Source organism: Apium graveolens, chromosome 7 (assembly GCF_009905375.1).
Source record: "Apium graveolens cultivar Ventura chromosome 7, ASM990537v1, whole genome shotgun sequence".
NCBI lineage: Eukaryota > Viridiplantae > Streptophyta > Magnoliopsida > Apiales > Apiaceae > Apium > Apium graveolens.
Window position 1 is genome coordinate 237,170,097 of NC_133653.1, and position 24,763 is coordinate 237,194,859.

Consider the following 24,763-nt stretch of genomic DNA (forward strand, 5'->3'; position numbering starts at 1 on the left):
CCAGATCCGGGGTCGGGGATCCGGGTTGTTACGGTCTTTCTTTCCACAATATCACTTCACTTAATTAATAATAAATAACCTCATGCTGTGACCCCACACTAACACACACCACAACCCGTTATAGTCTCAGAGATGAAATTGAAATAAGTACAAGTCTTTGAATCCACCATTTAAAAGTTATTACAACCCAAAATGATTACTTGATAAATTTACAGTTAATTGCCATTATCTGCCACAAGTTATAATTATACATAATTTGATTCTCAAAAGTAGATGGTCTGAACTACAATGGATCTACCTCTGCAGCTATAGCAGCTACAACATCATCGGGAAGACGCGGGACGCTTCCCACGCGCTTGCGCTGGGTCTGCTGGAGTCTGGCCATCTCTCCTAACTGTTGTTGTGTGATGAAGAAATAAAGCAAGAGTGAGCCTTACAGCTCGCAAGATAATATGTAGTGATAACAATAATACAAGTATCTAAATGGATACTTACTAGAATATTTATCGTGTGTAAGATAACTACTTACTAGATATAAGTAAAAACAAGGAATGAAGTTACCAATACTTCCCCACACTTATATCATTTATAAAGCTACTTGAACTATCACCGTTCGAAGTATTATAAGATTTACGAGGTCATCCCATAGATGAGACCACAAATAAAACTTGAAAATATTTGATCTTTGAAATATTTTGAAAAGAGATGAAGTTACGAGATACTTCATTCAATGGATACACCAATAAAAATGTTTGACCCTGTCAATGCTTCGGCAACCACCCATTAGTAGCCTTTCGATCGAATTGCTACGGGTAGTGTTGCAGAATTATCCAAATGGATGATGAACTCATTACGGGAGTTTGCCGCGCCAGAAAGACCACTTACGATGATCAGTCGTAGTAGTGCAACCCCACCATTTTCTACATGTAGAGGAGAACCTGTCGGATTTACTTGTCAACCGAACACTGAACTCCTAAGGAATGGACCGCCTTAGCGGAACTTCCAGGCCATTTGGGCCAATATAATAAGGCTGGGCCGGCGCTACTCGGCCACTTATGCCACTCCTAGTTCAGATGAAATCCATGACTCTGAAACGTAAAGCTCGTTCCCCCTTTCCCCAAGTAGAAACTTGTTGATACGGCTTCACCAAGAAGTCGTATCTAGTTGGAAAGGAAAACTCACCGATATTTCCCAGGCGATGCCTGTTAATGGATTAACTTGTTCCAAGAATTTTACTTCCCGAATATTGGGTAAGTAATCAAAAACTCTTTTACCAAGACAGCAACCTTGTTGCGAATATAAAATACACCACAGAGTCGGATTCCCCAGGTTTTGAGCGAGTATTTAAATCCCCTTAAAAAGGAAGATCTTAAATATAAAAATGAGTTTTGGGATCCGCTCTAACTTTTAAAAATCATTTTGAAGACTCGAAAACACTTTAAAGAGTGTTTGGAGTAAAGCTGATTTAATGAAGTAAATCAGTCCCCAGAATATTTAGAAAATGACTGAATATTGTTATTTAAATAATATTCCCATAAAGAATAATCTTTATAAAAATAATTGAAGTAGAAGTATTAAAATTTATACTTGAAACGAGTATTAAATAACCAAAGATATACTTATATGAAAGTATTATCTTCATTTGAATAATCGAAAATAAGTTTGATTATTAACACCTTATTCTTTAATAAAATAAAGAATATATTTCAGCAAATAATCGGAGTCATAGATCCTCAAATGAATATTCAAATAATATTCATAAATAATATAAAAGAGTCGTACGCCTTCGAATAATATTCGAAATAATATTCAATAATAAAATAAAGTTTAAAGTTATCGAATAAACCTTATTCGATTAATAGTTTGGAAAACTATAACCATATATATATATATAAATATATATATATATATATATATATATATATATATATATATCCATATCCATATATACAAAATCTACTCGGGATCCTCGACTCCCGGTTTTAGAAAATATTTTCACCTTTGGGTCCCTATACTAAGGGTATATGCAAGTTACCGCTATCCTCTAGCATAGGTATTATCAACTGAACCAACAGATATATATTCCAAGAATATTAAATAGGCATGCATATATACCATATCACATGCTACAATATATCGCATCATTTGCTAATTATCCAACATGCATCTATCGCAAGATAATGCAAATACATATATTCATCACAACAACAGTATAACGGATAGAATACTTGCCTGAGCGACTTGGGGGTGAGAAAGGCTCGGGACGAGTCTGATAACCTATAAACAACAAGTAAGTTGGAATTAAACCAAAATCACTTGTAAATCTATACTTTAACTAAGACTCTAACGCTTGTTTTGCGCTCACCGATTCGCTTAAGTCACTCGGGTACCCTCGGCTCCACCATTTTTAACAATTTAACCTTTACGAGTTTTAAAGCGATTCCTTCGCGAATGTCTTACCAACTGCCTAACACACTTACCATAAATGTTTCATACATTAATTAACCCTTTTTGGTCTTTAACCTACATTTCAAAGTAAGGCGAGGGAAAAAGTTTCGTTCGCGAAACGCCGTTACTTGAAACGGTCGTTTCTCCTAAACCGTGCATCGGAATCGAACGAACTACATATCAAAACGAAGCTCGTAACATGAGCTATCTAATCATGGCAGTGGTCATAATCTAGCAGGGGGTTATCGGGTCCTAATGCTATGCACAAAAACAGTCCAAAGAAAATCGGACGTTACGACGGCTATGTTTACGCGATTTCCAAATTTTAAACCATACAAAACCAACCACAAACCAACCTCAAATCCAACACACAACAAACATCCATCCTTATCACATCATAACAACCCCAACCAATTCAATTTAACCATTCATACTTATGCTTAAACTTAACTTTAATCATACTTAAGTTCCTTTAAATCAAAACCACAACAATTACCATTCCATTTCACTACCAATCCAAATCCCAAACTCTAAATCATAACAACAAACTACAATATCAACCCACTAATCAAAATCATCTTATAATATATAGGAATCTAGGGTTTGGAGATGGTATACCTTCCTTGAAGTGGTGGGTGGAGCTAGGAAGCCTTAAGAAGCTTTGAGAAGTCTTAAGAATGCTTGGATCTTCAAGAAAAACAAGAAAAAGTTCAAGTTAAAAACTTGAAAACACTATTCATTGTCTTCTTCTTTGATTAAATGAAGAAGATTGAGAAAGAATTAATGGTTTAAACTCATGATATAGTCCTAACTAAGCATGAAGATGATTAGGGAATTATCTTACCAATTTAGGAAGCTTGGATCTTTGATTTTGAAATTCTTGCCTTTAAAAAAACAAGAAAGCCGAGAGCAATGAAGAACTAAGGCTTTGGTTGCTTTTGATTTTTGATGAGAATGATTTTTACTTGGCTTGGTTGACTTGTTTTGTATTTGATTTAGTCAATTACTTTCTTGCCCTTGAAATTGTGTGGTTACAAAGCTACCACACCTCCTTCCTTCCCATGTCATGCTTATGTCATCCTCATGATGTCATCCTCCCTTCCTTGTCCTCTTTCTATTGGTTGGATGACATCATTCCCCCTAATCCCTTTGATTAACTTCCTAATCGTTTGCCTAATGACTGCTGATCTGTTATACGGTTTGCTTAACTTTCGTTCTCGTTTATCGTTTGAAGGATCATACCCGGGATCTTATTACTTAGGTTCCCTTAACCTTTCTCAATACATTATATTCCTTTTTATGATCCTCTATTATAATCCTTTAATTTAAATCCTTTTTATCCTGTTACCTTATACTCAATTCTCTCCGTATCTTGTGGATTTCCGGGAAAAACCAAAGTGTTCGGAATTGGATTCTGACGATCTTTACATACACTTATATACTTCATAGAGTACTAATAATATCCCAGAATATCCATAACAGAACCCCTACATAGTGTGGCATGAAAAGTTTCTTCATTCAGCTAAAACACTATTCACAAGGGTTACAAAAAGTTGAAAATTTTGGGGTTATTACAAAGTTACTCTAATATGATGGGAAGTCACTTACATGATAGATGAAAGCTAAAATATGGCCCAAATTTGACTCGTAGGAAAGGTGTACCAAGAGGTGGTTAAAGGATGTCATATTGCATGTTCATGATGTTAACTATTAATTATATCAACATATGGTGTCAAGTGACTCTTATAGGATGCAAAGTGACTCTTATATGGTGAAAAGTGACTTACATGGCTGATTAGAGCCAAAATGTGGAACAAGATTGACTTGTATGAAACTGTCACTAAGATGTTGTAAAAGGTTGTCAAATTGGATGTATATGATGTTAACATGTTAATTATACAAGTATATGGTGGAAAGTGACTATTATAGGGCGCAAAGTGACTCTAATATGGTGGGAAGTCACTTACATGATTGATTAGAGCCAAAATGTGGCCCAAAATTGACTCATAGGAAAGGGCTACCAAGAGGTGATGAAAGGATGTCAAATTGGATGTATATGATGTTAACATGTTAATTGTACAAATATATGGTGGAAAATGACTATTGTAGGAAGCAAAGTGACTCTAATATGGTGAAAAGTGACTTGCATGGTTGATTGGAGCCAAAATATGGAAATTGTTTTTGACTTGTATGAAAGTGGCACTAAGAGGTGGTAAAAGGATGTCAAATTGGATGTATATGATGTTAACATGTTAATAGTACAGATATATAGTGGAAAATGACTCTTATAGGGTGCAAAGGGACTCTAATATGGTGAAAAGTGACTTACATGGTTGATTAGAGCCAAAATGTAGAACAAAATTGACTTGTATGAAAGTAGCACTAAGAGGTGGTAAAAGGATGTCAAATTTGATGTATATGATGTTAACATATTAGTTTTACAAATATATGGTGAAAAATGACACTTATAGGGTCCAGAGTGAGTCTAATATGGTGAAAAGTGACTTACATGGTTAGAGCCAAAATGTAGTCCAAAATTGACTCGTACGAAAGAGGTACCAAGAGGTGGTTAAAGGATGTCATTTTGCATGTTCATGATTTTAAATATTAATTGTATCAACATATGGTGGCAAGTGACTCTTATAGGGTGCAAAGTGACTCTAATATGGTGAAAAGTGACTTACATGGTTGATTATAGCCAAAATATGGAACAAAATTGACTTGTATGAAAGTGGTACTAAGAGGTGGTGAAAGGATGTCAAATGGGATGTATATGATGTTAACATGTTAATTGTACAAATATATGGTGGAAAATGACTCTTATAGGGTGTAAAGGGACTCTAATATGGTAAAAATTTACTTACACGGTTGATTAGAGCCAAAATGTGGAACAAAATTGACTTGTATGAAAGTGGCACTAAGAGGTGGTAAAAGGATGTCAAATTGGATGTATATGATGTTAACATGTTAATTGTACAAATATATGGTGGAAAGTGACTCTTATATTATGCAAAGTGACTCTAATATGATGGGAAGTGACTTACATAATTGATTAGAGCCAAAATGTGGCCCAAAATTGACTCATAGGAAAGGGTTACCAAGAGGTGGTTAAAGGATGTCAAATTGGATGTACATGATGTTAACATGTTAATTGTACATATATATGTTGGAAAATAACTGCTATAGGAAGCAAAGTGACTCTAATATGGTTTAAAGTGACTTGCATGGTTGATTAGAGCCAAAATGTAGAACAATTTTTTGACTTATATGAAAGTGGCACTAAGAGGTGGTAAAAGGATGTCAAATTGGATGTATATGATGTTAACATATTAATTTTACAAATATATGGTGTAAAATGACTCTTATAGGGTCCAAAGTGACTCTAATATGGTGAAAAGTGACTTACATAATTGATTAGAGCCAAAACGTGGAACAAAATTGACTCGTACGAAATGGGTACCAAGAGCTGGTTACAGGATGTCATTTTGCATGTTCATGATGTTAACTATTAATTGTATGAACATATGGTAGCAAGTGACTCTTATAGGGTACAAAGTGACTCTAATATGGTGAAAAATGACTTACATGGTTGATTAGAGCCAAAAAGTGGAACAAAATTGACTTGTATGAAACTGTCACTAAGATGTGGTGAAAGGATGTCAAATTGGATGTATATGATGTTAACATGTTAATTGTACAAATATATGGTGGAAAGTGACTCTTATAAGGTGTAAAGTGACTCTAATATGGTGGGAAGTCATTTACATGATTCATTAGAGCCAAACTGTGGCCCAAAATTGACTCATAGGAAAGGGTGTTAGATATATTTGAGATGTCATGTCTAATGTGTTTCATATTTAGTTTTCAGATCTTAACAAACAGGAAATTTTAATACTTACTGAAATCAGCACTTACTGGAAGTCAGAACTTAAGGATATCAGTACTTAAATTATCAGGAGATAATTATCAGAAGATGGATATCAGAACTTATGTGAGGGAGGACGAACAGTTAAGGAAAGGCTGATTGAAAGGAAAGAAGATCAAGAGTAAATAAAGAAGAGATATGCATGGAGAAGATTGCTATGGAAAATAGAAGACTTGGAAAAGAAGATATCTAATTGATATATTTTAGGATACATAATCATATTCAATATCAATTAGAGATTATCTTGTAACTGTGTGGTATATAAACACATACATAGGGTTTACACTATATGTGTTATCATAATCGAAGTTATTATTTATCGTAACCCTAGCAGCTCTCGTGATAATTTGTTCATCACTGAGAGAGGATAATTCCATATTGTTACAGAGTTTATTGTGTTGAATAAAATCTGTTTTCTGTTTCTTGTGTTCTTATATTCGATTTGATTGTGATAAACACTGTATTCAACCTCCTTCTACAGTGTGTGTGACCTAACAAGTGATATCAGAGCATATTTGTTAACACACAAACAGTTTAAGATCCAAAAACAATCATGTCTGAAGAAGAACAAACTCCAACCAAGCCCACCAAAACTAAAGAACGTCCAAAGACTCAAATCTACAGTCGATATGAGACTATTAGAGTTCCCATGCTGAAACCATCTGAATATCCCATATGGAAGGTATGGATGTCTATGTTTCTGGAAGCTACTGATCCAAAATATCTTGACAGAATCAATGAAGGACCACACAAGCCAACCAAACTCTCTATTGTAGTTATAGGTCAACCAGCAAAGTCTGTACCAAAGGAGAAGAGTGATTACACTGCTGAAGATATCTCATCAATTGCTAAGGATGCTAAGGTACGACACTTGCTGCATAGTGCCATTGATAATTTAATGTCAAACAGGGTAATTAACTGCAAGACTGCAAAGGAGATATTTGGATGCCTTGAAGACAAGGTTCTAGGGAACTAATTCAATTAAGAAAAATAGGAAGACTATACTCACTCAAGAGTATGAACACTTTGACTCAAAGCCCAATGATTCATTAACTGGTTTATATGACAGATTTGTCAAACTCTTGAATAATTTGTCACTAGTTGACAAGGAATATGAACTTGAAGATTCGAATCTTAAATTCCTGTTAGCTCTTCCTGAATATTGGGATTTGAAGGCCTCCACTATAAGAGACAACTATGCTCTTGAAGAAATAACTCTTGATGAAATTTATGGGATGCTCAAGACTCATGAACTTGAGATAGAACAAAGAAGCAAGAGGAATGAAAGAAAGTCAAGGACAGTTGCTCTTAAGGATGAGGAGGAATCCCCCAAAGCAGCTGCCTCAAGGAAAGGCAAGGGAAAAGCTCTCATCAGAAAGTCTGATATTGAATCATCAAGTTCTGATACTGATGATGACTCAGAAACTGAAAGCTTGCCTGAGATGGATCATGATGAAGAGATGATGAAGCTGTGTGCTCTTATGGTGAAAGGAATCACAAGGATTGCATACAGGAAATTCAGAAAGGGAAAGAAGTTTTCCAAGAAAGGTGCAAGTTCTGATAAGTAGAGTTTCAGAAAATCTGAAGGCAAAGGAGGAAAGTCTGACAGAGGATATTACACATATATCAAATGCTACAACTGTGGTGAGAAAGACCACATATCTCCTGATTGCAAGAAAGTGAGGAGTGACAAAGGCAAGGCTCTTGTCACAAAGAAGAAAAGCTGGACAAACACTTCAGATTCTGAAAGTGAGTTGAACTATGCCTTAATGGCAAATACTGATAGCAGTTCTGATGCTGCTGAGTTAAAGGTACATCAAACTACTTATGCCTTTCATACTGATGATATTAATGAGTTGAGAAGATATCTTAAAACCATGTTCATTAGTTATAGAGATCAAACTTTAACTTATGAAAGATTAACTTCTGAAAATCTTGCTTATAAAAAGAGGAATGATTATTTAGAAAAAGAGTTAGTCATGTTCCATCAAACTCAGAAAGATAGAGATGATGATTTCTATGTTAGGGATGAAGTACTTAAAATGAATAAATCTCTAAAAACTGAGTTAGAAAAGGAAAGAGAGATTATCAGGACTTGGACTAACTCTGGTAAAGAACTCAGGATATTCTTAGTAGTGGAAACTGGAAAGAGGGTTTAGGTTATGGAGATGATAAGAATTGATAAGGGAACTGTAGAGATTGAGTCTATAGTTGTTAAACAAAAGCCAAAGGTAAATCATGTTAAGTTTGTAGCTGTAAAGTCTGATATTGATAAATCAGAAGTTAAAGAAAAATTAACTTCGGACAAACCAAAACAGGGTAAGCCAACTGAAGTAAACATAGGCTTAATGACAAAGAAGCAGCTTAAGCATAATCTGAAAGATGTTAAGAATGTAAACAAGGCAAAGCCACCTAGGAAAAATAGGAATGGAAAGGAAGGTGTGAATAAAAGTAACAATTATAAGCCTGTTCCTAATGCTCCTAGAAAAACATGTCATAAATGTGGAAATTCTAACCATCTAGCTTCTTTTTACAGGAAAAAAAAAGAACATAAACTCCTTACCTTCAAAGTCAGGAGTTAAGAGTCAGTCTGTTAGATATAGGCCACAAAATCCTTGTTTTCATTGTGGTAGTTTATGGCATTCCATTTATACTTGTAAGGAATATCATAGTTTGTACTATGATTATCATCAAATAAAACCTTCTTTAAAGAAAGTTAGCATTGTTCCTTCTAGTGTAAGTTCTGATGTCAAGTCTGATAGTGTAAATGCTGATAAGAAAAATGTTAACATAAACTCTGATGCTAAATCCGCTGCAAATGTTAACAAACTTAATAAGGCCAAAGGATCCAAGCAAGTCTGGGTCCTTAAAACTAATCATTAGTGGTCTTTGTGATTGCAGGGTAACAGGAAAAATATCCTAGTTCTGGATAGTGGATGTTCAGGACATATGACTGGAAATAAAGCCCTACTATCAGACTTTGTGGAGAAAGCTGGCCCAAGTGTTTCTTATGGAGATAGCAACATGGGAAAAACTTTGGGATATGGAAATATTAATCTGGGGAATGTCATCATTGAAAAAGTAGTTCTAGTCTCAGGACTTAAACACAATTTGCTGAGTGTAAGTCAAATCTGTGACAGAGGTTATCATGTGGATTTCTTTGAAGAACACTGTGAAGTTGTAGGCAAATTTACAGGCAAAGTTGTTCGGAAAGGATACAGGCATGGTAACATTTATGAAGCCAAGCTTTTAACAAGTACTGATGGTTCTGCAATCTGTCTGTTAAGTAGAGCATCAATTGAAGAAAGCTGGAATTGGCACAAGAAACTCTCTCATTTAAATTTCAATAATATAAATGAACTAGTCAAGAAAGATCTTGTGAGAGGTTTGCCAAAATCAGTATTTGATCCTGATGGCCTTTGTAATTCCTATCAAAAGGCAAAACAAAGAAAATCTTCATTCAAGAGCAAGACTGAATCTTCAATTCTTGAGCCTTATCACCTACTACATGTTGATCTATTTGATCTAGTGAATGTCATGTCTATTGCAAAGAAGAAATATGCTATGGTCATAGTGGATGAGTTCACCAGATACACATGGGTGTATTTCTTGCACACAAAAAGTGAAACTGCATCTATTTTGATTGATCATGTCAAGCGACTGGATAAATTGGTCAAAGATTCTGTGAAGATCATAAGAAGTGATAATGACACTGAGTTCAAGAATTTGATCATGGAAGATTTCTGCAAAGACCATGGAATAAAGCAGGTATTTTCTGCTTCTGGAACTTCACAACAAAATGGAGTTGTTGAAAGGAAGAATAGAACTCTTATTGAAGCTGTAAGAACTATGCTGGATGAAGCAAAGTTGCCAACTTACTTTTGGGCTGAAGCTGTGCAGACTGCTTGTTTTACTCAGAATGCAACACTCATTAACAAGCATGGAAAAACACCATATGAGATGGTAAAGAAAAAGAAGCCAAATCTGAAGTATTTTCATGTATTTGGATGCAAGTGTTTTGTTCTTAAGACTCATCCTGAACAGCTATCTAAATTTGATCTAAAAGCTGATGAAGGAATTTTTGTTGGATATCCACTTTCCACAAAAGCCTTCAGAGTCTACAATTTAAGAACAATGGTTGTCATGGAATCTATCAATGTCTCTTTTGATGATATGAATATTACAGGACTTGAAGATTTCAATGATCGTGATCAGCTGAGATTTGAGAATGAAGTTTTAAATTCTGATACTGTAAATCCTAACAGTCTAAATCCTGACAGTCTAAATCCTGATATTGCAAACTCTGATGGATTAAACTCTGATGTTATTGAAACTGTTGTGACTACGCCAAAGGAAGATGCACCTGTGCAGGGGGAGCATACTGAAGATACAACCACATCTCAAGAAGCATCAGAACCTACAACAGGCTCTTCAAGTTCTGATTCATCAAGTTCTAATGGGCCAAGTTCTGATAATTCTTGAAACTCAAATTCTGAAGGATCCAACTCAGAGAGCATAATTTCAGGGGGAGCATCAGAAAATGTTGATGAAGACAGCATGGATCATGGGGGAGCATCAGAAAATGTTGATGAAGACAGCATGGATCATGGGGGAGCATCCAGTTCTAGAGAAAATCGTCCATCTGCAAGGAAGTGGACTAAAGCACATACACTTGACTTAATTATTGGAAATCTTGATGCAGGTGTCAAAACTAGAATTGCTACATCAAATGAATGTCTTTATCACTCTTTTCTCTCTCAGACTGAACCAAATAAAGTGGAAGAAGCCCTTCAAGATGCTGATTGGGTGCAAGTAATGCATGAAGAGTTAAATGAATTTGAAAGAAATAAAGTTTTGACTGAACCAAAGAATAGATCTGTTGTTGGTACAAAGTGGGTGTTCAGAGACAAACCTGATAGTGATGGCATAATTACAAGGAATAAAGCAAGGTTGGTTACAAAAGGATATTCTCAACATGAGGCAATTGATTATGATGAAACATTTGCACCAATTGCTAGATTGGAAGCCATAAGGATATTTTTGGCTTATGCTGCTCACAAAAAGTTTACAGTCTTTCAAATGGATGTGAAAAGTGCTTTTCTCAATGGAGAACTGGAAGAGGAAGTATATGTTGAACAACCTCCAGGTTTTGTAGATTCAAAATCTCCTAGTCATGTCTACAGACTTGACAAAGCACTTTATGGCCTTAAGCAAGCTCCAAGAGCACGGTATGAGACACTAGCTCAGTTTCTTCTGGAAAGAGGATTTAACAGAGGGATTATTAACAAAACATTGTTTTATCTCAACCATGGAAAGGACTTACTTTTGGTGCAGATATATGTTGATGATATCATTTTTGGTTCTACAAATGACAAACTTTGTCAAAAGTTTGCCAAACTTATGCAGTCAAGATATCAAATGAGTATGATGGGAGAACTTAGCTATTTTCTGGGTCTTCAAGTCAAGCAGAATGAAGAAGGAACTTTTATTTGTCAATCTAAGTACACCAGAAATTTGTTGAAGAAATTTGGAATGCAAGATTGTTCAAGTGCATCCACTCCTATGGCCACTGCAACAAAATTGGATAAGGATACTGGTACATCAGTAGATATTAGTGATTACAGAGGTATGATTGGCTCTTTACTCTATCTAACTGCAAGTAGACCTGATATCATATATGCTACCTGTCTTTGTGCAAGATTTCAAGCAGATCCAAGAGAACCTCACAAACAGCTGTGAAAAGCATTTTCAAGTATCTTAAGGGTACAGCTGATCTGGGATTGTGGTATCCTAGAGAATCAGACTTTAAGCTAATAGGTTAATCAGATGCAGATTTTGTAGGATGCAAAATTGACAGGAAAAGCACAAGTGGAAGCTGCCAATTTCTTGGAGGCAGATTAGTTTCTTGGTTTAGTAAGAAACAAAAGTCAATTTCCACATCAACTGTAGAAGCAGAATACATTGCTGCAGGAAGCTGTTGTGCACAGATTCTTTGGATGAAGAATCAGTTACTGGATTATGGGTTAGAATTTTCTAAAATTCCTATTTACTGTGATAATCAAAGTGCTATTGCTATGACAGGTAATCCAGTTCAACACTCAATGACAAAGCACATCGGCATTAGGTACCACTTCATAAGGGAACATGTGGATGAAGGTACAATAGAATTGCATTTTGTTTCAACAGATCAACAACTAGCAGATATCTTCACAAAACCACTGTGTGAAGCTACTTTTACAAGATTGGTAAATGAACTTGGAATGGTTTCAGGTTCTTTCTCGAAATCTACTTAGTTTATGTTCTGATACATCAGACTTTATGATCAGTATTTACAGATATTACTATCTTTGTGTATTCTGTGCTTAATTAGAAATTTTTTAAGTGCTGATTGTTGTCTGATACAAATTTCTAAACTCTGATAGTGATATGACTGTTTCTGTGACTATTCAATCCAATGAGGATAACTGTGTTATATGATGACCTAGTAGTCTTTAATATACTAAAGATCCCATGTTTGAAGTAATTGTTTATGTGGGAATCTTTTAACACAAGCAGATTCTGATATTGAGCTTAGTTAAAGTTTACTTTGTGTATCTTGTTACTAAGTCGAAAACTAGAATAGTGCTTCTTATCTGTTAAGTTCTGATGTTGGTAAATCTGATGGATGTACTAAGTGTTGATAAGCCTCACTTTTCAAAAGAAAAATAAAAGAAAAGAAATAAAAATCAGGTACTCCTTTGAGATCTAGAGTAAAAATGTGGAAGGGAAGACCCAAGTGCATTGCTGGTATTAAGTTATATGCATTAGAAAAGCAAAATAAAATTTTCTTGGTGACTTTTCATATTCTCTGATTACTGGAGAAATACTCTGATAATAGCATAAATTCTGATAAGCAGTCGTGACTCACTTACACTGAGAAACCACTGTAAAATGAAATTTCAAAAGATGCATAAAATGAGCACAAAACAGTTGAGGTGGACTCATGCATGAAATCATTCTATAGTAGACTTCAGAATAATGACAGATTTTGAGCAAAATTCTTAGTTATGCCTTATTTCTAAGATATACTGAAGTGAATCAGACTTTAATCTTTTTCTAATATTTAGCTTACTACACACACATACATTCCATATGAATGATGACAATTACTGTGGTGATAAATGTTATTTTAGATGAACAGTTTAAGTGTCAGTTGCATAAATTCTGAGGACAAGTTATAATGGAAGTTCTGATGATTAAGTTCTGATGAAACCATATCAGTACTTGTGTGAAGAATTACAGGAATAAAACATTCACTTTTAGAGTTAAGGAGCCATGTTCTGATGACCATTAAGTTCTGATATAAGTCTAAGTTCTGATATTAAATCCTGATTCTTTACTTGACTTATCTGTGGTTAAATCTGAAACAGTCATATTTAAAATTAGAATATGTTTGGGTGAGATATAAACAGTCAAAATAATTTGGGTTAGTGGTACTCGTATATGTACAGTAATTTTTACTTGTTTCGTGTGCTCATTAACTCCTGTTTTAAGCTTCTAATGGCTGTCATAATTACTCATCGGTCTAGGGAGACGAGGCTTTACTTCTTTTCGTTTTACATTCCCTGCATCCCTTGGTCTTCCCTTGTCTATATAACTGACTGATAATCCTTCAGTAAAAACCAATTCTTTCTTCTCTCAAAAAATGACTGTTTGGTTGGTTTTACTGCTACGGTTCAGACAAGGTGACTATTTGGAATAATGGAGTTCCAACTCGTTATCCTACCAACAACATTCCTTCTAATCCCTGGATTCAATTTCCAGAAATCATTACAAATGATTTGTTGACTGTTCAAAGAGATCTTCATCTCCGTTCTCTTCGTCAGTAGGAGAGAACCATTCGTCTTGCTATTCTTTTTATTGAAGATAGGAAGAAGAATTAATTGCTATCCTCCTATTTCTCTTCACTATCAGCTTTGTCAGTCTTTTAAACTAGAACTAAGGCTGTTGATGTTAGGGATTCTAGACTAGGGCAATCTTGTAATATTCTGCATGTAATTTAAGTTTCATGAAATATATTCGTTTGATATATTAATAAAATTTTACTTTATTGCAAGATTTTTCTCTGAGTCGTTTCATATTCTGATGACCCTTTCCATTTATGATAATAATCAAGTTGTGTTGCTCATGTGGTAGTGTTTATTTGCTTGGTTTATTTTTGGTTATTCTTAAATGGGATTATTTTATCAGAATAATTGTTTAAATGGGATTACTTGATTAATGGGATTACTTGGTTAGTGGGACGGTTTTTCTCCTTAAAAACTGCATGTGATAAGTAATAATTACTGAACACCCGTGCCCATTAATTATTTTTTATTGCTGCATGCCTGACAGGTGTCCAAAGACCTTTCATATTCGTCTCAACGGTTATCTTTTACCATGTATAAGTAAAAGAGAGAAAAGATTGTAAAATCTTTTATTCACTTTTATACTCTATCTCTCTCTTTTTACTCTTATACTCTCACTATTTTCTGACGATTTATCACACATGCATTTTCTTGAACACCTTTCAGACACTCAAATTTTTCACTGATTTCTCAATGGCACCTAAAGATATTATCTTCAATGGAGCAAAGTTTGTTCCTAATAACTATGCTACCATTCTTTCCACGCAAGAAGCTCCGTCAGAACTTCACTTTGTTCAGGACTTCTTAGCTAATAGTGAAATCGGATACACTTTGACTCAACCATCAAGTTTTTCTGGATCACAAGTGCTGACATTCTGGAGAACAGGGGTTTATGATGATGGTGGTAAGCGTGGATCTCCTAGTATTGTCTTTACAACAAATGAGGAGGATTATTTTGTTAATCCGAAAGTGGTTCGCAGGGCTCTCCATTTACCAGAAAATGTTCAGTTTAGTGCTGTTGTTGAGGAACCACTGCTTCAGGAAATGATGGCTGATTTGGGCTATGAAGAAAGTTTAGCAAAAATGGGTCAACTCAAACATGCACACATGCACCGAGAATGAAGCTTTTTCTTTGACTGCATCACAAAGGCATTTGGTAACAAATGTACAAATTTTGATGCCATTCCAGTCTTGTCTCAACAAATTGGGTATGCTATTCTCCATCAGTCTCATTTTGATTTTGCTAGAACTGTGCTATGCTTTATTGGTGACAGAATGAAAGAGGATAGGAATATTATCTATTTTGCTAGATTTTGTCGATTAATTTATTGTCACTGTACAGAAGATGAATCTATTTTAGCCAGTGAACTGTTAGAATCCTTTAAGCTAGCCAAAAGGGCTTTTACTGATTTACTAAATGCTAATAACAAAAAGGCAATTTTGAGGCCTCTTAGAATTCCCTTAGTTGTCAAATAAGCCCTGGTAAATGCTGATGTTGCCAAATACTCTATAATTTATCCTGATGTACCACAACCACAACATCAACCATAACCTCAGCCACAACCTCAACCACAACCATCAGAACCTACTCCTATCCCTCCTCAAACACAAACATCAGAATATGCTCATTATCCATCAACTCATACTACAGCGCAGCCTTCTTCTGCTAGAGCAACATTATCAAGATCTAAGAAAGTTTCACAGCAGAAAAGAAGGAGGATCATCTTGAGAGATGAATCAGATGATGAGGCACAAGTTCAACCTACAGATCTGTTGTTCCTACAGCTGAGAAAGTCTCTTCTCAGAAAGATACAGAGACTGGGAGTTCTAGGTCCCTGAAAAGGCCTAGAATAATTAATTCTAATGATGCAGCTCCTACAGTCTCTTCAAAAGCAAAAAGATTTAAAACATTAGCAAAAAGGCCTGCAGATTCTGGTAAAGGAATGGAAACAGCAGCTAAGGAAGGGGGTCAGGAATCTCTGATCTCACAAGACCCTGTTGAAGCTCATAATTCTCCAAGTGCTGATCCAGACCTTCATGCAACTCATTACTCTCCACTTCATGAGCCAGAAACAACTCATATTCCCACACCTCCAGTATCTCCAATACATGTTGATAACCAGGGGCCAAGTGATGAAATTGACATCCATAACTTGGAAGTGCCTCAGGTTTTGTATCTGGAAGCTCCACCAACTACACAACTTTCTCAGCACACTCCTCCAGCCACTCCAGTGCTAAATTCTGATGATCATGGAGATGGATCTCCAATTGCTTCTCATAAAGTCATTTTATCAGAAGATGATGATAGTGAAGATTCTGCCACTTCTGTTGCACTCACGACCAGCTGTACAAAATTTGAAATAAATTGCAAGAGGAAGCGGAGAAGATCAAAGTAGAGAAGCAGAGGTTTTTCAAGCCTAACTTTGACCGTTTAGCAAATATTGAAAAGTCTCAAGACAAACAGCAAGCTCAAATTTCTGATCTTTTACATAATCAAGCTGCTCAACCAGTTCAGCTTAATGAACTTCAAAATTATGTGGAATTGCTTGTATCCCTGCTTCTTCTTGATAATGCCAAAAAAGGGGAGAAAGTAATTAAGTCCAAATGCAAGTCTACTAAATCACAGAAAGAAAAAGATGATGAAAATGAAGATCAAGGAAACTCTGAAACGGGTGGAGGTCAAAGAAAAAGCAAAGGCTCTTCATTATAGAAAGACAGAACTACAAGTCAAAGGCTAAGTTCTGATGCTGGCAAGAAATCAAGCTCAGGTAAACAAGTTCTAGTCAATCCTGAAGATGTTGATGAAGAAATCTCAAAGAAGCTGTTTCTTAAAGAAAATCCAGGGATGGATCTTGAAATGCTGGAAGAAGAAGATGCTAGACTGAAAGCTGCAATTGATAAGTCACAATCTAAGTCTAAAGCTTCTGCAACAACAAAGAAACCTCCACAGGCTAAAGGCATTGTGATTAAAGAAAGAACAAGTGCTGAGGCATCTAAAGCCAAATCACAAGTGGAGTATGATCCAAAATTTAAGGGCAAAGGTAAAGTTGATCAACCTGTAAGGGTTTACATGCCAATTATGGATGAGCAAATAGATGTTGATGAAGATACTGATCTGATTTTGAAGAACAAGAAAGATTCTCAAACAACCTCTGACAGAGCTCAAGTTGTTCAAAGTCTGGAGTTAGTAAATTCAGATGCTACAAGGAAGCAAGCAACCTCCGACACAGCTCAAGTTAGCTTGACATCAGGAGATAAGGAAATAACCTCTGACATTGCTCATGTTAAACCTTCAACTACTCTACCAGGATTCACCCAAGCTAAACAATCTGCTCAAACTCTGAAGAGTACATCAAGAGGTTTTCAGAGTATATTGCTTCTAGGAAATGAGGCAAGAGATAAAACTAGTTTGGGAAATGCTGATGAAAGAAGAGCAAGCAACACAACTCTAGATCCTACATCTCTGTCTGAACCATGAATAGGCATAACTCCTGAAAGATTGGATCAATTGGAGTCTGTACAGATGGTTTACCACTCTGCACTGAAAGAACAGGTTATGTTATATTTCATGACAGATGGGAGGGTATTCCAGATTAGGCAGGATGCTATTAACTTGAAGTACTATGAAGAATTGGAACATGTGCTATATTTGCTTCAAGTAAAGAACAAGTCTACAGATGATGCTGCCAAATTCTTAAGGTCTAATATTGAGAGACACAAGAAACTTTACAGGATAAAGTCTGACAGCTCATACTATCCTAAGTACAGAGCTCATGATGGAAAAATTGTTGAAATGAATCCTAACACTGCAAAGATTGTTACTACCTTTCTGGGTTTTAGGGCTGTTGAATTCAACATAGAATCATACAAAGCCTATTATATCAGACTTAATGAGGATATAAGAAAGGCAAAGATCAATGATTTCAGAGCAGCTATCTTTCAGATAAGTGAAGATACAAATGAGCTAAAAGAAGCCAAAACGAGGATGTTGAATGAACTTGCATATGCTGAGAGATGTCTTTTGAAGAATTATCTCAAGACAACTCCTGATATTAAAGAGATCACATAATGAAGCCAAGTCAGGGACTGCAACTGCTAAATTCTAAAGAACATACACGCTAAAGCTGATATCAGACTTTAAGGATGGTAAAAGCTACAAGTACTGTAAGTTGTAGTTTCTTAGTCAAATTCTCATGTGCATTTGTACTTAATGTTTTTGACATCATCAAATATATATTGAACTTGTATATTATGCTAATTTACAAGTTGAGGGAGAATGTTAGATATATTTGAGATGTCATGTCTAATGTGTTTCATGTTTAGTTTTCAGATCTTAACAAACAGGAAATATCAGTACTTACTGAAATCAGCACTTACTGGAAGTCAGAACTTAAGGATATCAATACTTAAATTATCAGGAGATAATTATCAGAAGATGGATATCAGAACTTAAGTGCGGGAGGACGAGCAGTTAAGGAAAGGCTGATTGAAATGAAAAAAGATCAAGACTAAATAAAGAAGAGATATGTATGGAGAAGATTTCTATGGAAAATAAAAGACTTGGAAATGAAGATATCTAATTGATATATTTTAGGATACAGAATCATATTCAATATCAATTAGAGATTATCTTGTAACTGTGTAGTATATAAATACAGACATAGGGTTTACACTATATATGTTATCATAATCGAAGTTATTATTTATTGTAACCCTAGCAGCTCTCGTAATAATTTGTTAATCACTGAGAGAGGAAAGTTCCATATTGTAACAAAGTTTATTGTGTTGAATAAAATCTATTTTCTGTTACTTGTGTTCTTATATTCCATTTGATTGTGATAAACACTGTATTCAACCCCCTTCTACAGTGTGTGTGTGACCTAACAAAGGGGTACCAAGAGGTGGTTAAAGGATGTCAAATTGGATGTATATGATGTTAACATGTTAATTGTACAAAAATAGGGTGCAAAGTGACTCTAAAATAGTGAAAAGAGACTTACATGGTTGATTAGAGCCAAAATGTGGAACAAAATTGACTTGTATGAAAGTGGCACTAAGAGGTGGTAAAAGGATGTCAAATTGGATGTATATGATGTTAACATGTTAATTGTACAAATATTGGGTGCAAAGTGACTGTAATATAGTGAAAAGTGACATACATGGTTGATTAGAGCCAAAATGTGGAACAATTTTTTGACTTGTTTGAAACTGGCACTAAGAGGTGGTAAAAGGATGTCAAATTGGATGTATATGATTTTAACATGTTAATAGTACAAATATAAGGTGGAAAATGACTCTTATAGGGTGCAAAGGGACTCTAATATGGTGAAAAGTGAATTACACGGTTGATTAGAGCCAAAATATGGAACAAAATTGACTTATATGAAACTGTCACTAAGATGTGGTAAAAGGATGTCAAATTGGATGTATATGATTTTAACATGTTAATTGTACAAATATATGGTGGAATGTGACTGTTATAGGGTGAAAAGTGACTCTAATATGGTGGGAAGTCACTTACATGATTGATTAGAACCAAAATGTGGCCCAAAATTGACTCATAGGAAATGGGTACCAAGAGGTGGTTAAAGGATGTCACATTGGATGTATATGATGTTAACATGTTAATTGTACAAATATATGGTCGAAAATTAATATTTTAGGAAGAAAAGTGACTCTAATATGGTGAAAATGACTTGCATGGTTAATTAGAGCCAAAATGTGGAACAATTTTTTGACTTGTTTGAAAGTGGCTCTAAGAGGTGGCAAAAGGATGTTAAATTGGATGTATATGATTTTAACATGTTAATAGTACAAATATATGGTGGGAAATGACTCTTATAGGGTGCAAATGGACTCTAATATGGTGAAAAGTGACTTACACGGTTGATTATATCCAAAATGTGGAACAAAATTGACTTGTATGAAAGTGGCACTAAGAGGTGGTAAAAGGATGTCAAATTGGATGTATATGATGTTAACATATTAATTTTACAAATATATGGTGAAAAATGACATTTATAGGGTCCAAAGTGACTCTAATATGGTGAAAAGTGACTTACATGGTTGATTAGAGCCAAAATGTGTTCCAAAATTGACTCGTACGAAAGGGGTACCAAGAGGTGGTAAAAGGATGTCATTTTGCATGTTCATGATTTTACTATTAATTGTATCAACATATGGTGGCAAGTGACTCTTATAGGGTGCAAAGTGACTCTAATATGGTGAAAAGTGACTTACATGGTTGATTAGAGCCAAAATGTGGAACAAAATTGACTTGTATGAAACTGTCACTAAGATGTGGTAAAATGATGTCAAATTGGATGTATATGATTTTAACATGTTAATTGTACAAATATATGGTGGAATGTGACTCTTATAGGGTGAAAAGTGACTCTAATATCGTGGGAAGTCACTTAAATGCTTGATTAGAGCCAAAATGTGGCCCAAAATTGACTCATAGGAAAGGGGTACCAAGAGGTTGTTAAAGGATGTCAGATTGGATGTATATGATGTTAACATGTTAATTGTACAAATATATGGTGGAAAATGACTATTTTAGGAAGCAAAGTGACTCTAATATGGTGAAAAGTGACTTGCATAGTTAATTAGAGCCAAAATGTGGAACAATGTTTTGACTTATTTGAAAGTGGCACTAAGAGGTGGTAAAAGGATGTCAAATTGGATGTATATGATTTTAACATGTTAATAGTACAAATATAAGGTGGAAAATGACTCTTATAGGGTGCAAAGGGACTCTAATATGGTGAAAAGTGACTTACACGGTTAATTAGAGCCAAAATATGGAAAGAAATTGACTTGTATGAAAGTGGCCCTAAGAGGTGGTAAAAGGATGTCAAATTGGATGTATATGATGTTAACATATTAATTTTACAAATATATGGTAAAAAATGACACTTATAGGGTCCAAAGTGACTCTAATATGGTGAAAAGTCACTTACATGATTGATTAGAGCCAAAATGTGGCCCAAAATTGACTCATAAAAAAGGGGTACCAAGAGGTGGTTAAAGGATGTCAAATTGGATGTATATGATCTTAAAATGTTAATTGTACAAATATATGGAGGAAAATGACTATTGTAGAAAGCAAAGTGACTCTAATATGGTGAAAAGTGACTTGCATGGTTCATAAGAGCCAAAATGTCGAACAATTTTTTGACTTGTATGAAAGTGGCACTTAGAAGAGGTAAAAGGATGTCAAATTGGATATATATGATGTTAACATGTTATTAGTACAAATATATGGTGGAAAAGGACCCTTATAGGGTCCAAAGGCACTCTAATATGGTGAAAAGTACTTACACGGTTGATTAGAGCCAAAATGTGGAACAAAATTGACATATATGAAAGTGGCACTAAAAGGTGGTAAAAGGATGTCAAATTTAATGTACATGATGTTAACATATTAATTTACAAATATATGGTGGAAAATGACACTTATAGGGTCCAATGTGACTCTAATATGGTGAAAATTGACTTACATGGTTGATTAGAGCCAAAATGTGGTCCAAAATTGACTCGTACGAAAGGGGTACCAAGAGGAGTTTAAAGGATGTCATTTTGCATGTTCATGATGTTAACTATTAATTGTATCAACATATGGTGGCAAGTAACTCTTATAGGGTGCAAAGTGACTCTAATATGGTGAAAAGTGATTTGCATGGTTAATTAGAGTCAAAACGTGGAACAATTTTTTGACTTGTATGAAAGTGGCACTAAGAGGTGGTAAAAGGATGTCAAATTGGATGTATATGATTTTAACATGTTAATAGTACAAATATAAGGTGGAAAATGACTCTTATAGGGTGCAAAGGGACTCTAATATGGTGAAAAGTGACTTACCGGTTGATTAGAGCCAAAATGTGGAACAAAATTGACTTATATGAAAGTGACACTAAGAGGTGGTAAAAGGATGTCAAATTGGATGTATATGATGTTAGCATATTAATTTTACAAATATATGGTATAAAATGACACTTATAGGGTCCAAAGTGACTCTAATATGGTGAAAAGTGACTTACATGGTTGATTAGAGCCAAAATGTGGTCCAAAATTGACTCGTACGAAAGGGGTACCAAGAGGTGGTAAACGGATGTCATTTTGCATGTTCATGATGTTACTATTAATTGTATCAACATATGGTGGCAAGTGACTCTTATAGGATGCAAAGTGACTCTAATATGGTGAAAAGTGACTTACATGGTTGATTAGAGCCAAAATATGGAACAAAATTGACTTGTATGAAAGTGGCACTAAGAGGTGCTAAAAGGGTGTCAAATTGGATGTATATGATGTTAACATGTTAATTGTACAAATATATGGTGGAAAATGACTCTTATAGGGTGCAAAGTTACTCTAATATGATGGGAAGTCACTTACATGATATATGAGTGCTAAAATATGGCCCAAATTTGACTCGTAGGAAAGGGGTACCAAGAGGTGGTTAAAGTATGTCATATTGCATGTTCATTATGTTAACTATTAATTGTATCACCATATGGTCGCAAGTGACTCTTATTGGGTCCAAAGTGACTCTAATATGGGGAAAAGTGACATACATGATTGATTAAAGCCTAAATTTGTAACAAAATTGATTTGTATGAAACTGTCACTAAGATGTGATAAAATGATGTCAAATTGGATTTATATGATGTTAACATGTTAATTGTACAAATATATGGTGGAAGTGACACTTATAGGGTGCAAAGTGACTCTAATATGGTGGGAGGTCACTTACATGATTAATTAGAGCCAAAATATGGCCCAAAATTAACTCATAGGAAAGGGGTACCAAGAGGTGGTTTAAGGATGTCAAATTGGATGTATATGATGTTAACATGTTAATTGTACAAATATATTGTGGAAAATGACTATTGTAGGAAGCAAAGTGACTCTAATATGGTGAAGAGTGACTTACATGGTTGATTAGAGCCAAAATGTAGTATAATTTTTTGACTTGTATGAAAGTGGCACTAAGAGGTCGTAAAAGGATGTCAAATTGGATGTATATGATGTTAACATGTTAATAGTATAAATATATGGTGGAAAATAACTCTTATAGAGTGAAAAGGGACTATAATATGGTGAAAAGTGACTTACACGGTTGATTTGAGCCAAAATATGGAACAAAATTGATTTGTATCAAAGTGGCACTAAGAGGTGGTAAAAGGATGTCAAATTTGATGTATCTGATGTTAACATGTTAGTTGTACAAATATGTGGTGGCAAATGACTCTTATAGGGTGCACAGTGACTCTAATATGATGGGAAGTCACTTACATGATATATGAGAGCTAAAATGTGGCCCAAATTAGACTCCTAGAAAAGGGGTACCAAGCGATGGTTAAAGGATGTCATATTGCATGTTCATGATGTTAATTATTAATTGTATCAATATATGGTGGCAAGTGACTCTTATAGGGTGCAAAGTGACTCTAATATGGTGAAAATTGACTTACATGGTTGATTAGAGCCAAAATGTGGAACAAAATTGACTTGTATGAAACTATCACTAAGATGAGGTAAAAGGATGTCAAATTGGATGTATATGATGTTAACATGTTAATTGTACAAATATACGGTGGAAAGTGACTCTTATAGGGTGCAAAGTGACTCGAATATGGTAGGAAGTCACTTACATGATTGATTGGAGCCAAAATGTGGCCCAGAATTGACTCATAGAAAAGGGGTACCAAGAGGTGGTTAAAGGATGTCAAATTGGATGTATATGATGTTAAAATGTTAATTGTACAAATATATGGAGGAAAGTGACTCTTATAGGGTGCAAAGTGACTCTAATATGGTGGGAAGTCACTTACATGATTGATTAGAGCCAAACTGTGGCCCAAAATTTACTCATAGGAAAGGGGTACCAAGGGGTGGTTAAAGGATGTAAAATTGGATGTATATGATGTTTACATGTTAGTTGTACAAATATATGGTGGAAAATAACTACCATAGGAAGCAATGTGACTCTAATATGGTGAAAAATGACTTGTATGGAAGTGGCACTGATGTATATGATGTTAACATGTTAATAGTACAAATATATGGTGGAAATTGACCTTTAGAGGGTGCAAATGGACTCTAATATGGTGAAAAGTGACTTACATGGTTGATTAGAGCCAAAATGTGGAACAAAATTGACTTGTATGAAAGTGGCACTAAGAGGTGGTAAAAAGATGTTAAAATGGATGTATATGATGTTAACGTGTTAATTGTAGAAATATTGGGTGCAAAGTGACTCTAATATAGTGAAAAGTGACTTACATGGTTGATTTGAGCCAAAATATGAAACATAATTGACTTTTATGAAAGTGGCACTAAGAGGTGGTAAATGGATGTCAAATGGCATGTATATAATGTTAACATATTAATTGTATAAATATATTGTGCAAAAAGACTCTTATAGGGTGCAAAATGACTCTAATATGGTGAAAAGTGACTTACATGATTTATTAGAGCCAAAATGTGGAATAAAATT